Source organism: Pongo pygmaeus, chromosome 11 (assembly GCF_028885625.2).
Source record: "Pongo pygmaeus isolate AG05252 chromosome 11, NHGRI_mPonPyg2-v2.0_pri, whole genome shotgun sequence".
In the NCBI taxonomy this organism is placed as follows: domain Eukaryota; kingdom Metazoa; phylum Chordata; class Mammalia; order Primates; family Hominidae; genus Pongo; species Pongo pygmaeus.
In genome coordinates, this window is record NC_072384.2 from 21,996,586 (window position 1) to 22,009,366 (window position 12,781).

Genomic DNA, 12,781 nt, shown 5'->3' on the forward strand with positions numbered 1-12,781 from the left:
AAGACTCTAGACAGCAACTCAAAGCTACATGAAAATATAAATTTTTCCAGTAAAGGTAAATACATGAACAAATATTACAAAGTGTCATTATAATTTTGATTTGCTCACTCCACTTTTTATTTACACAAGATTTAAAGGACAAATAAATAAAAGTAACTATAGAACTATGTCAATGGGTACACGATATACAAAGAAGTAATTTGTGACATCGGTCCTTTAAATGGGAGATTGTAAATAAGCCAAGTTTTGCATGGCACTGAAGTTAAGGTGATGTCAGTGTAAGATAGATTGCCATCACTTGTATATAATCTCCATTTAATTAAAAAGGAAATATTTATAGATTACACACAAAAAGAAATGAAAGGGTAATAAAAATGTGTCAAAACAAAAAAGTCAACTAAATGCAAAGGAATTTGGTAAAAGGCAAATAATTAGGCAAAAATAAAAGCTATAGAGTTTATAGAAACAAATAACAAAATAGGAAAATTGTGTGCTCCTCTATTCCTGTATTAGTAATTTCTTTAAAGGTAAATCATTTAAGTTTCCCAAACAAAAGCCATTGATTGGCAAAATAATTTTTTAAAAAGTTTCAACATACGGTGTCTACAAAGAACAAACTTTAGATATAAAAATAGAGTAAAATGAAAAGATGGAAAAAGAAATTTCATACAAATAGTAACCAAAGTAGAACCAAGGATGGCTATACTAATTTCAGACAAAATAGACATTTAGCCAAACATTGTTACAAGAGAGAAATAGGGACATTACATAATGATAAAAAAATTAATTTATCAGAATATTGAAAACTTATAATCACATATGTGCCAAACATCAGAACACTAAAATATGTGAACAAACACTGATAGAATTGAAGGAGGAAAATAGACAGCTCTGCAATAATAGTGGTATACCTTATTACCCAACTTTTAATGATAGAACAAAAAGACAGAAGATCAATAAGAAAATACAGAACTTGAAAAAGTCTATGGAACAGTGTTAGTATTACCAATTGGATACTGTACTAAATAACAGCATAATGCACATTTTTCTAAGAGCACATGGAGAATTCTCCAGCAAAGACCTATACGTTAGGTCATAAAACAAATTTTCATACATTTTGAAAGATTGTATTCATCAGTATATTTTCTAATCACAATTGAATGTTTCCAGAAATCAACACAGAAGAAAAATTGGAAAATATATAGAAATTAAGCTAACAAATGATCAAAGAAGATTATCAGGGAAAACTAGAAAATATTTTGAGAACAAATGAAATTAAAAGACAACACACCAAAATCCATAAAATACAGCAAAAGCAGTGCCAAAAATGAAATTTATAGCTGTAAAAGCTTACATCATAAAAAAGGAAATTGTTAAATCAACAACCAAATTTTACACTTTAAGAAATTTTCTAAAAGATTAAACTAAATCAAGGATAGAAGAAAGCAATAAACAATAAATATTAGGGAAGCTATAAATACGGTGGGTAATAGAAAAACAACGCAAAGAAAAAACAAAACCTGGACTGGGTTCTTTAAAAAGATAAACAAAATTGAGAAATAATTAACTAGACTAATGAAGACAAAAGACTAAAGGTCACATAATTAAAATTAAAAATGAAAAAGGAAATATTAACTACCGAGTTTACAGAAATAAAAGGTTATAAAGAGTTTTGTAAACATTTATTTGCCAACAAATTGCACAACCTAGAAAAAATGGATAACTTTCCAGAAACACACAACCTGCTAAGATTGAATCATGAGGAAATAGAAAATCTGATTAGGTCTATAACTAGTAAGGAGATTGAACAGGTAATCTTAAAAAACTGCTAAAAAAGAAAAGTTCAAGACCAGATGGCTTCAATGGTGAATTCTACCAAACATTTAAAGAATTAACACCAACACATTATCATTCTACTGAGACCAACACATTACTCTGCTATGAAAGTCAAAGACACTAGAATGAAAGAAAACTACAGACTAATAAACCTTATAAATACTGTATTCATCCATTTTCACACTGCTATGAAGAACTTCATGAGACTGGGTAATTTACAAAGGAAAGAGATTTAATTGACTCGTAGTTCCGTACGGCTAGGAAGGCCTCAGGAAACTTACAGTCATGGCAGAAGGTTAAAGGGGAAGCAAGCACCTTCTTTACAAGGTGGCAGGAGAGAGAATGCAAATGAATGAAGTGGGAAGAGCCCCTTATAAAACCATGAGATCGTAAGAATCCACTCACTATCACTGGAACAGCCTGGGGGAAACCCATGATTCAATCACCACCACCTGGGAACTCCCTTGACACATTGACACTTAGAGATTATGGGGATTATAATTCAAGATCAGATTTTGGTGGGGACACAAAGCCTAACCATATCAAATATTGATGCGAAAGCTCAGCAAAATATTAGCAAACAGAATTAAATAGCTTATTAAAAAGGGTTATACACCATAAGCAATTGAGATTTATTTCTAGCATTCAAGGATGTTTCATCATAAGAAAACCAAACTATGTAATACACTACATTAACAGAATGAAGGGAAAGCACACACACATGCACACACACACACACACACATAAATGCGCACACACACACAAGGTCTTCTCAATTATGGCAGAAAAGCATTTGACAAGGTGCAATGCTCTCTTAGAGGGGCATGGCTAGGAAGATAAGTATGGTGTGTGTGTGTGTGTGTGTATGTGTATGTGTGTGTGTATTTAGGGGCAGATGTAAAAATGTATCTTTTTATATTTGGGAAGAAAACTGACAAATAAAGCTAACAAATAAACACCATTGGTGTGTTATTTAGACACGGAAATATAAACACAGTAGTAACTGGATGAAAGACAGAGAATGTTGGTCCAGCGCATGCAGGAGATAGATGTGGTGGGAGCTTATGGAAGTTCCCCTCTAAGGAATAGCAAGCAATTCTTCAGCTGATATGGAGGATTGAGGAGAAAAATGTTGGTTAATTAAGAACAGAGTAGAGAGTTTGAAATAATTTCCTAGGAAATTGGGAGCAGTATGAACTTGTGATAACAAGAATGAAATACTTTATATGCGCCAGGAGCGGTAGCTCACGCCTGTAATCCCAGCACTTTGGGAGGCTGAGGCAGGTGGATCACGAGGTCAGGTGATCGAGACCATCCTGGCCAACACGGTGAAACACCGCTGTCTCTACTAAAATACAAAAAATTAGCCGGGCATGGTGGCGCATGACTGTAGTGCCAGCTACTCAGGAGGCTGAAGCAGGGGAATCGCTTGAACCTGGGAGGCAGCGATTGCATTGAGCAGAGATCTTGCCACTGCACTCCAGCCTGGTGACAGAGTAAGACTCTGTCTCAAAAAAAAAAAAAAAAACTTTATATGCTTTTGAGTTTTAAAATCCTGTTATTATAGTAGGTAGATGCGTTTCATAGCAGAGCAAAGTAAAATGATTTATTCTTCTGCTTAATATCTTTTTTCTCATATCAAATCACCAATATTTCTATTCCCTGCTACTCATGCTGTTTGGTTGAAATAAATTTTACCCATAAAATGTTTGACCAAAAGACATGAGAAAACACACGGTTGTCTAACTGCATTTCATATTTAAAATGTGAACTTAAAATTAATGGTTTTGTGAAGTCCAAAGAACCTAACCAGTTCCCAAGCACAGTCAATGTCGGGATCCTCCACAGCCACTGTAATTGGGTGGCTTTTCCAAGGCTGAGTGGTGTTTCCAAGTGGGTTCCTGACTTCTTGGCTCTTCGTTCTCACGTGAATCCCTCTTTCCTCTAATTCCAGCAATTCCAGAATCTTTCACAAAATTTAGCATATAAACACGCATCATCTGTTATTATTTTTTTACTTTGCTTTGACAACTATTTTGTGATGTTTATAAAGACAAAGGTAAGGCCTTATAAAATATTTTCATTTGAGTCTACAAATACTGAGCACACATTTTCCAATAAACCTAGGACTGACACACAGGGTCATACTGACCTCTCTTCTCCTAGTAAAAGTGTTTGTTTATAAATTACTGTTACTAATGATAGAAAAAATAAATTACAAACTCAGTTACAGGAAGGAAAATTTCTTTTTTAAAATTACATACTACAAAACTTCTGTTTAGCTATTCACAGCAGGAAACAGTAAAAATTATTTAACGCATATTAATTGAAATCAGCTCAGGCTACCTTCATGAGAAAGTTGTTGCATAAAGGGAACAGTTCTTCTAATTAAATCTAAAAACCCTACAGCTGTGAAACTATAAATTTTTATCTATACTAGTAATAGCTCTAAAAGTGAATCTAAGTTAAAATATTAACTTTTCCCCCATACAAATAATAAAAGACTTAAAACTTCCATAAAATGAATCAGATTGTTTTGGCCTTACTAAGTAGATGTGCTGATTTTGGCAGACTCTCTCTACCTTAGTATAAACTGTTTACTATTTTCCATATCTCCTCATGCTGACTTTTTTTGAAACTGTTTTCATAGCATGAGTAAACTAAAAAGGAACTCAGCATCTTATTTTTTATTTATTTATTTTTTATAAATCAGTTGTTCCTGTTCTGCCAGTTGCAACAAACAGCATCTGGTCTGTTGAGATGGAGAGTTAAATCTCTCTCCAGCGTAGGAAAATCTGTTTCTAGATCCTAAAGTATAGATTTCACACAGTTTCAAATGCACATGTCCAAAACCTTGGCTACTAACTCGTCATTTAAAAGAGAGAAATGTGCCCCAACAGAGGATTCGCCCCCAGAAGGTCAACAGAGAGAATGTTAAGTAGATAGTTTTGAAGATTTGAAAACTAGCCAATGATTAGAAGTTATCAATTGCTCAGTTGATTCTTTTCTTATGCATTTTGGTTTGCTTGACAGGTTGTGTCATTTTTGTAAAGCTTCTTCCTATTCCCACAGAGTATATTTGGAGAGTATTTGGAGATCTCTGAAGGCCTTTGAAATGTCTTCTAGAGCCTCTTTCACATTGTCCTTTCCTTTAAGACAAGGATTAGGAGACAAACGATGTATGTCAGATAGTGAAAGTTTGTTTTTCTGATTAATAATAACAATATTAACCATTTCGTCTTTGCATTCTTTTACTCTCACTCTATCAAATTCTGGTTCTAAAATAATTTAACTTTATTATGGTATCTCCAATAAATCCCATCTCTAAACAGTCATCATTTATTCCCTTTTCCCAAAAACATATAAAACATGTTTTACTCTAACTATTGCATATTTTTTACCAATGGTCACATGTCAATAATATTCCCATATTGTGAAATCTCCTATTCTAATATGTGTTTTTGACATTCGTATAGTTTCAAACCTGTGGTGTGTCTTACTGTCAATAGGTACATTTGCTGAATCATTTATCTCCCACTAAAAACTTGCTAAATTATTGATGAGCTTTATAACTGCTAACACTTTAGAATCAATACTATTTAGTACTTCTTTTGTTTATACTTGATAATCCTATTTCATAATCTTAGTGTCAGGTAAAATAGGAAATTAATAAGATCTCAGGTTTTGAAGTCAGAGATAGCTTGGGTAAAATCCAGGTTCTGGGCCCTTGGACACATTCCTTAAATACACAAGTAAACTGCAAATTCTACTTAACTAACTTGTTTTGAGCATGCAGGCATATGGCAAGTATTCTATAAACATAATTTTCCTTCTCCTTCCCCAGAAGACAAACTAATCACTCTATTAAGGGCAGGGAACATGTTTAATATTCGCCTTATGTTCAGTGTTGTAGACATCCAACAGTGATATTATTAACTACAATATAAGCCAAATTATTTAATGATTTCTTCAGCCTTGATCACATCTGAAAACACTTCAGAGAACAATGGAAAAATATGCATAGCCACTAAGAAGCTAAACATGGTATGATTAACTCATATGCTAGCACAAGCCCACTCTACCTCAGAAGACATGGCAATACCTACTCTTATTTAAGACACAATACTAGCAAATGTGTTCCCTTTGTATATATATTTCACATATATTTTGTGGTGGAAATTTGGGTACTGTAAAGAGAGGAAATAGCTGAGCTAGGTAAAAAGTGATAGCTGCCTCTCAAAAACAGAGGAAGAAGACAAACTTTTTGATATATATTTCTATCTAGTTATAGAACACATATGAAACCATTATCTGGAGATCCTGGGTTTTTTTTTTTTCTTTTTGTCTCTTAGAATTTTCTTAAGCCCTTTAATTTTTGAATAAACAACCCTACATAGCTTAGTTAATCTGAAAGTTGTCCCATTATGAAAGTCCAGAGCAAGAGTAGAAATCACAGTGATTCCTGCTTTATCAAGGAAAGGTTATCAGAGATTTCATGTACTCATTCCAGAGGCACAAAGGTGTGAAATAAATCGAGAAAGAGTTCCATTCAAATTGGTTAAAATAAATTTTAGGCACTCCAAGATTCAGCCACCTGGAAAATGATTTTATCTGGAATATCTCAGTCTTTGGTAAGGCCGTATGAACATGGTGTCATTTTGGTTATCTGATGAAGAAAAATGAGTTAATTGCTTTGGAAAATTACTCTCACAATATGGGCATGAAACAATGTATTAGAGAAGCATAAGGATAGAGTAAAATGGCCTGGATTTTGAAATTCTGTGCTTTCCACTTCAACTATCTAGCTAAATTCCTTAATGCTTCAAAGTTTAGTCTGTATAATGGGAATAATAAGACTTAATTCATAGAAATAACATATAAGAGGATAAAGATTGAAGCATACAATGCACATATATAATGATTGTTATGGTAGTATAAATGATTATTATCATCATTATTTTTGTTCATGTCATCTTCATCATAATGTGATTTCCAATAAGCATAAAATTACCTTTATATTAATAAGTAATAGTCTAAAGAGATTGAATTTGTTTTCCCTAAATTTTCCCCAGTTTCAACCCTATTATATTCCACTAGAAAAACAAAGAAAGTTGAAGAGGAGATGATGTTTGAGTGGAGAAGCAAGATATGCCATTCTTTGTACAAGGCCACAACTTCCTGCCTGAAAGAGTATGGTCAGTAACATACCAGACTCAGCAAGTTACCTTTTTTTCATTAATTAATATAGGTTAATCTCTTAAGTGATGAAAAAACGCAAGTAAGTTTGTATTACATGTTATTGTCAGAAATTATGCATAATAAATTAATCAATGTAGCTACATCCATGCCAATTTTCCTGGGATCCAGAATGTTGTAATGGGACCCAAATGGCTAATGACATTGTGTAGAGAAATGTGTATGGGAATTTGAATCAGTTCTTTTTTTTTTTTCTTTAATTAAGGTTCTTCAACTTTTGGTGTTCTATGGTAATCAGCCTTTACAATAGTGTCTAGTGATCTTTGATTCCCTATATTTCATGTTTGGGGTTTAATTGCTGGATTTATTGGTGTGAGAGTCTCAAGTCTAGGTCATAATGGGCATTGCACCTTCCACGTTGGACTCTTGGATTGCTGACTATGGGGGATGTCATTTGTCATTCTGTGAACACACAAGCAACCCTGTGGAAAGGCCCATGTGGAGGAGCTGAGGCATCTGCCAACAGCCATGTGAGCAATTCATGAGGCCCAGTTAGACCTCAGATAACGAAAGCCCCAGGAGACATCTGTCTGCAACGTTGTGAAAGACCCCACTCCAGGACCATCTAGCTAAGTCACTTGTGAGTTCTTAAACCAAAGAACTGTGACAGATGACAAAAAATTACCATTGTTTTAAGCCACTGCATTTCAGAGTGATTTCCTATATAACATTAGATAACTGATACCATCTCTGGAAACTTTAACAAGTGATTTTTTTTCTTTTTTTTTTTTTTTAGCTCAGCATGGTTATTTGCAAAATGATCAAGATAATGCCTAAGTCACAAGTTTGTGTTTGTTTGTTTTATGTGTATGTGTATGTGTGAAGATTCAATATGCTTATATATCTACAAGACCCGGTAAGTGATAATAAGTACTTAATAAATACAAACTATCCTCTCTTACCATAATTTATGGGGAATGCATTGTTCTTCCTAAAATGCTTTGTATTTATAAGGAGAAATATTGAATATTCAGTTCAGAAACTTTGGTAAATATATGTGTAGTATAAGCCTTATAAGTCTTTAAGGTTATATAGTAGAATGGAATTCTAAAGCAGATTGAAATGGCAGAAGATTCCCTCAGGGAGATTACAAACAATTTGTCCAGAAATTGAGGGCTAGTTGCAATCTAGGAGGAATAGATATGATTCCTATAACATCATTGTGTGGTGGAAGACATAGAGAAAAAAAGGTTAAAAAAAAAGATTACAGAATAATCAAGAATGTTTAGGAAGTAGAATGAAAGGTGAATATATGCAGTAATAATGTGTTCACTGCAAAATACAGAGCTCTTTATCTTAGATGCATAACCCAAGATAAGCAATCAAAGTAAATACAGTGACTGAGACTCAGAGATCCAGATCTTCTGCTCCAACATTCCTTGTAGCCTCTGCTGTCCTGTTCATTGCTTCCTGTTTGCAGCATGAGTGCCACACCACCAGCTGTTCTGTTTTATGCTAACCAGAAATATAAAGTGGGGAGGGTCAAGGAATACATAGATTACTCCAAGAAGTTACCACTGACATTGAATTCCCAGCTATGTCACATTGATCATAAATATATTACTTGGACATCAAAAGTAAGTAAATCATTGAGAAAATGAGTTATTAAATTCAAAACCAATGTGTACAGATTAGAATTTTGCTAGTAAGGAAGAAATTGGAGTATTTGATTAGGCAACCAGATATGTCAACAATACTTGTCAAGTGGAATAAAAGTGGATGCAGTTATTTCTCACTTCTTATGGTAGCTATGTTTTATAAAGTCATTACAAACACTGAACTAATTAATACTGAATCATAGTTCCTAGAAGAAAAACAGGGTTAAGTTCCTATGATCCACTGGACACACATTTTCGTCAGCTGATGCATACATAACCTTGTTTTAGGTCTATTTCATTTAAAATCAACCTTATTTAATAAAGATTGTGATTAATTAACATGGAACTAACTGCCAACAACACTACAAGTTATCCCTAAGTGAAGTTTATCTAACACGTGTTTTCTGTAAGACAAATCACAGCATTCTTATGCTTACAATCATTAGACAGCAATTCAGCACTAACTTGTGGGGCCTATCGAAACAGTAAAATTGCTAACAGCAAGTACAAAAATGCAAAGATTGTGGCACTAAATATATTGGAAACAATGACTTGTTTACAGTGTGAAAGCTGAAACAAGAAGGCAGTGTCACCTTGTTTTACCTCAGCTGGGAATGTGAATCTCAGGCAACAAAAATTTTTGCTGTTCTGGACGTGTCTGAGAATGACCACAAAATCACTGTGAGTATTGATTTGAGGGTTACAAACACATTTTAGTGAGGTTGCAAATCCATAAATATGCAGTATGTGAAAATGAGGACCAACTGTATTTATTTGGTGCTGGTTATGCGAGGGAAGTGATAGGGGAGCCGAGGCAAAATTACCAGTTTAAAAGTACACAGTCAAGGCAAGCATGAAATATCTAATGTGTAATGCTGGAAATGTAGAAGAGTGCTCCACAGAAAGGGAAGCCATCAAAATTGCATGGGAATATCATTTCCCTTTCACTCTTCATTTTATATTTGATGAAGTGAAAAAAATATAATACACATAAGAATTTCACCTAATTTTGAAATAAATATGTTACATAATGTCTTTTGGCTTTCAGATAATTCTGTAGATATCTCACTTTAGATATATTACTTTTTACAATTTAATTCATTGGTACTAGACAAGGGAGGGAATATGTTCTGTCGGAGATCAGATTAATGCACAGACTGTCCAAACATCCTCTAGGTGATCTATCAATGTCACTGGAGACTAACCCTGCTTGACCTTCACTGAACATGTGAATACAGAACTCACTCCTGATTAGGGAGACAGTTCTTGTTTTATTTGGACAGCGAGAACCTGGAACTGGGAGTAAAATATATTAAATTTATGTAACATGTTTGAACTGGATGGATATTTAGCATAATGCCCCTGAATCTCATTCCATCTCCAAGGTTTGATGGCATTTACTTGGGGATCTATCACACATCCAGTCATTGGTTAAGTGCTGTATACAAACAGAAGAGATATAACATAATAATTATTCCTCACACTCAAGCAAATTACTTTGAGGGAGTATAAATGACTTATAAACAGAACAACCAGAGGACAATTAATAGAGTCTGCAACAACATGGTAAATTTTATGTGGAATGAGACTGAGAGAAAGTTCCTATAGAGGAGGTGAGCCTTTATTTGGCCTTAAAAAGAAACACAGGAGAGTATTATTTGTTTAAAGTAATTATAATTCTTTCTTTCATTCAAAAAATACAGTGCATGTACATTATATGCCAATAACTCTTCTAGGCAATGAGGATATGAGTGAACAAAACAGAACTCATGGACAAAATAAAATAAGAGCTACAACATATTGAATACCAAATGTATGCAATGTTAATATAAGGTACTTTGTAAATCAGCCATTAACTCTTACAATACATTGCACATTGCATGTAAAATACTATGAGCAGATTAAATGAGGAGAAAAAAAATTTCTGTGTAGTAAATAATTTACCCATGGCCACAGATTAGTAAGTGGTGAAGTAATCACTGCATGTGGTACCTGGCCAGGTTCCTTGAATTTTTTTTCTTAGTAATGCAATGCAAACCTGAAGCCTAAAGCTAATAGAAACCACTCTGGGGCACAACTAATAATATATTAGTTTATTTTTAAGATCCGTAGAGATCAGAGGGCTTGGAGGGAATACTTAAAGTTTTTCAAAGGTAAAGTTAGAAGGTAAAACAAATGTTTTGGCTGACATGAGGGAGAGCAGAATTATTTGCTGCTACATGAAAGTATCATTGATGCAGCTTTAGGAGGGTAAGGACACACGTGTTTCCTTTCTCTATTCTTTGGAAGGTTTTTTCTCATGAGCCTGAGAATGGAGTAGTAAAAGAGCACGAGTGATGAGGGAGCAAAGCTTCTTTTAATATGTATTTGATTTAAACAACTTATAAGTAAAGATATTAGTAAAATTAACTGCTTAGAACAGATGCAAGCCCAAAGAGCCTGACCAAAAGATAAGATTCAATGTAAACTAAAAAAGGCTATCCTTATTTTCAGAAATTTTCTCACCTCAGTAAATCTAAACTCTTTCTTCAAATGTTTTATAACTGTAGGGCTTAGAAAACTGTCTTATGATTCAAATTTGGGTAAATTTTGTGGGGTTAAAGTTCTACTAATTAATATATTTTCCATTTAAAAATAACTTGACTCTCACTGGTTGTAAGTGTGAGGGTGAGCTCACAAGAGAATGGTAATTTTGAGTCTCTTGTTGGAATTTAAAGAGTAAATTGCATCTGGGAGTTGAGGACACACAATTACTATCATCTGTCGTTAGGGAAGTCACAGAAGCAAAAATCAACAAATACCTTAAGGCAATATAAACGAAGTACTCAAGATCTTAGATTTTAAAAATGACCTCACTTTGTCAATATTAAACCGTAAATATTTCATAACGTATTAATTACTCCCAATAATAGCTTTAAATATAAAATAAAATATACCTAATGAAATGGAAACAGCTCTCAAGGCACTGAAATGTTTAATTTTAAAATTGGCATAGGTAAGAGTAATAAAAATAAGCCAAAGTGAGGGAACTGCAATTAAAAATGTATTACTACTATGAATTACAGCCCATCAAATGTATATGTTGAAACCCTAACCCCCAACATGACTGTATTTGGAGAGAAGGCCTTTAAAGAGGCAAATTTAAACTAGGTTATAAGGGTAGAGTTCTAATCCAAGATGAATGCCAGTGAGCAGATAGCCATCTACAAGCCAGGAGAGATGCCTGAGGAGAAAACAACCCTGCCAGCACCTTGATCTTGGACTTCCATTCTCCAGAACTGTGAGAAAGTAAATTCTGTTGTTTATAAATAGCCAATCTATGGTATTTTGTTATGAGGGTCCAAGCAGGGTAATACATTTACCTATGGTTTCTGCTTCTGGAACTCTGATTGATAAGTAGAGATGCAACTTTTAGTAGAAAATCCTTGAAAATATTGCACAATACCAAAAACAAAAACAAAAACAAAAAAAAACCATTTTTAAGTGTAGCTGAAATAGTGCTAAAGCAATGGGAACAGTAGAAGTTAAGGAACTATAAGACAAAACACAATTGTTATAAGGTTCTAGAATGTAGATGATAAAATATACCACCCACCTATAACCACCCACCTATAGAGGGAGTTCAGAACTGAGATCCCTAAATAAACCTAAGATTCCAAATAGTATTACCCTCAGGGGGTGAACAAGAAAATATATGCATCCATAAACTTACAGAAAGACACTATCTTTTCTGGGTCTTGGTTCTTTATGGAGAATTAAAAAACAAAACCCTTCACTGAGCATATATTTTTAAAATTATAAGCTGACATTTCCAGAAATGTAGGGGTAGGATTCATACTGTATATGCTATTTAAAATACCTTTTGGAACTAGTTCAGGTAAGTCTCAACATCTGACAGACACAAACATAAATTTTGTCTGAAAATATTATCTTTGAATACCAGACTGATTCTTGAAAACCATTTAACAATGAAAAATAAAAATCATTATAAGCGAGGGTTAACAAATGTAATCAATTACCAATTCAGATCCATAAATATTATAGGCTGGAAATTTAAGTACATAACATAAAAATAATGTTATTAAATAGGT